This window comes from Chenopodium album, chromosome 14 (assembly GCF_948465745.1).
Source record: "Chenopodium album chromosome 14, dcCheAlbu1.1, whole genome shotgun sequence".
NCBI lineage: Eukaryota > Viridiplantae > Streptophyta > Magnoliopsida > Caryophyllales > Amaranthaceae > Chenopodium > Chenopodium album.
In genome coordinates this window covers 34,491,978-34,494,705 of record NC_137847.1, presented here as the reverse complement: position 1 = coordinate 34,494,705, position 2,728 = coordinate 34,491,978, and the positions used below count along the sequence as shown (strand labels likewise).

The 2,728-nt window shown below is 37.3% G+C and overlaps 1 non-coding gene across 1 annotated transcript; it reads left to right on the top strand.

The window, feature by feature from the left end:
• Positions 1 to 2,505: 2,505 nt before the first annotated feature.
• On the top strand, positions 2,506 to 2,612 carry LOC145580401 (small nucleolar RNA R71). Its single transcript, XR_014099456.1, has one exon. It is a non-coding gene; the product is annotated as a small nucleolar RNA R71 (small nucleolar RNA).
• The last annotated feature ends 116 nt before the right edge of the window (positions 2,613 to 2,728 follow it).

Below are 2,728 nucleotides of genomic sequence, written 5' to 3'. Positions count from 1 at the left end.
ATAAGGGCATGTAAATGTAGTCTTTTCCTAATCTTCAGGGTGAATTGGAATTTGGAAAAATCCCAAATACCCATCTAAATAGCAAAAGAACTTATGATTAGCTAACCTCTCAAGCATATGATCAATAAAGGGGAGAGGAAAGTGATCTTTTTTAGTGGTGATATTTTAATCTACAATAATCTATGCACATACGCCACCCTGTAACATTTTTAGTGGGAATTAATTCATTTTTATCATTTTTTATAACAGTCATCCCACCCTTTTTAGGAACCACCTGAACAGGACTTACCCACTTTGAGTCAGAAAAAAGATAGATAATACCTGCATCAAGTAATTTCATAACCTCTTTCTTGACTACTTCTTGAATATTGGGATTCACCTCCTCTGGGGTTGAATACATGGCTTGTAATTGTCCTCTAGATGTATCATGTGCATACAAAAATCAGGGCTAATACCCTTGAGATCATCAATACTGTAACCTATTGCCCGTTTGTGGGTTCGAAGAACCTCTAGAAGTTGGGAAGTTTGTGGGTCATCAAGTGCAGTACTAATGATCACAGGGTATAGTTCCTGCTCATCAAGAAAAACATATTTTAAATGAGAAGGGAGAGGTTTTAGTTCAGGTTTCTTGACCTCTGCAGGTTTTGATTCCTGAACTAGTTTTACTACTTTCTTGCTCTCTATAGGATCAAGTTCATTAATTGGCGAGAGCTTTTTCTATGGCGTCCACCTCTGTACTCCAAATACTCGCATTACCTGTAGTTAATTCGCCACAAATAATTTCCTCTAGGGATCTCTTGCAAGTACCTGTGGTAAGCTTTCTTCAAAAATATCATCCATTGTATCAACCACATCAATTAAACAACAGTTTTCCTCTAGCATAGGTCCTTTCAAAACCCTCCCTAAATTAAAAGTGATATCATCATCTCCAACAGAAAGGGTTAGTTTTCCATTTTTTCACATCAATTATGGCTCCTGTAGTATGGAGGAAAGGCCTACCTAATATAATGGGAATTTGTGTATCCTCAGCGATGTCTAAAACAACAAAATCTATAGGGATAAAAAATTTACCAACTCTAATAGGAACATCCTCTAAAATACCTAAGGGGTATTTAACAGAACGGTCTGCCATCTGTAAAGTATTGTTAGTAACTTTCAAATCACCCATATTAAGTTTAGAACACACAGACGATGGCATAACACTAACGCTAGCACCCAAATCACATAATGCCTTATCTATGAAAACATTACCAATATGACAAGGGATAGAAAAACTACCAGGATCTTTTAATTTAGGGGGGGATTTATTTTGCAATAAAGCACTATATTCCTCTGTAAAAGCTACAGTTTCTACCTCATCAAAGGCCCTTTTCCTAGTCAAAATATCTTTCATAAATTTAGCATATGCAGGAACCTGAGTGATTAAATCAGTGAAAGGAACTGTTACCTGCAAATTTTTCACAACCTCCAAGAACTTACCAAATTGATTATCAAACTTACTCTTCAAATGTATATTTGGGAATGGAAGTTTGATGACTAGACCCTGCACATCTCCACCCTTGTCCTGAGATTTACTCTGCAAAGAAACATTAGAAGGGTTAGTTTTCTCTTGTAGCCCTGCAGGGTTAGTAACATTAGCACTTAGTACAAGGGAATCAGGATTAGCAATAGGTTCATCATCCTTGGGCATAGGAGGCCCATCATTGTGTAAACCACTCCTTAGAGTAATTGCATTGGCATGATCCGTAGGGTGGATTGGTTGTGATGGTAGGGCTCCCTGCTGATGGGTTTGTAGGGTAGATGAAATCTGCGCAATTTGATTATCCATAATTTTATTATGACCCAGAATCGAATCAATTTGTGCATCCCTATTTTCCATGTTATAGCATCGTTCTAATTTCTGACAAAGCAGGGTTAGAAGATGAGGAGGGTTGTGGTTGGGTTTTCTGGCCAGAGTTAGGATGGTAAAATTTTTGTTGTGGTGGTGGTTGTTGTTGTGGTTGTTGTGGAGGTTGAGGATTTTGTACATTGGTACTCCGGTAAGAAAGATATGGATGGTTCCGGAGGCCAGGATTGTAAGTGTTGGAGTATGGGTTATTTTGCCTATAGGTTTGGAAGGCATTAACTTGCTCCATGGAACTCCTACAATCTTGCTCCCAATGTCCTACAATTCCACAATTTTCACAAAAAGCTTCATTAGCATTATTGACAGCAGAAACATTAGCTACAGAATTAGGAATAACAGTACTAAGATTATCTAATTTCTGGCAAATAGATGTTAATTGAGCCTGTACAAAGGATACGGAATCAACATTATGTTTTCCTTTGTTAGCAAACCCTCTAGGATTCCCATATTGGGAATTATGAATTTCCATATCTTCGATAACTTGACCTGCATTATTAACATTAAGATTCATAAACCTCCTACTAGCTGCAAAATCTAGAATTGTTCTAGATGTGTTTCTAAGCCCATTATAAAAAGCTTGAATCAACTGCCATTGTGCTAAATTATGGTGAGGGCATTCTCTCTGCAGATCCTTGAACCTTTCCCAAGCCTCATATAGAGTTTCATCTGGCTCTTGGGCAAAGTTTTAAATTGCACTCCTTAGTAAAGTTGTTCTTTCTGCAGGGTAATATTTATTATAAAAATTTAAAGCAAGAGTTTCCCAGTCAGTAATACCAAGTGCAATGTTATTCAAACCATTAAACCACAGTTTAGCTTTTCCAC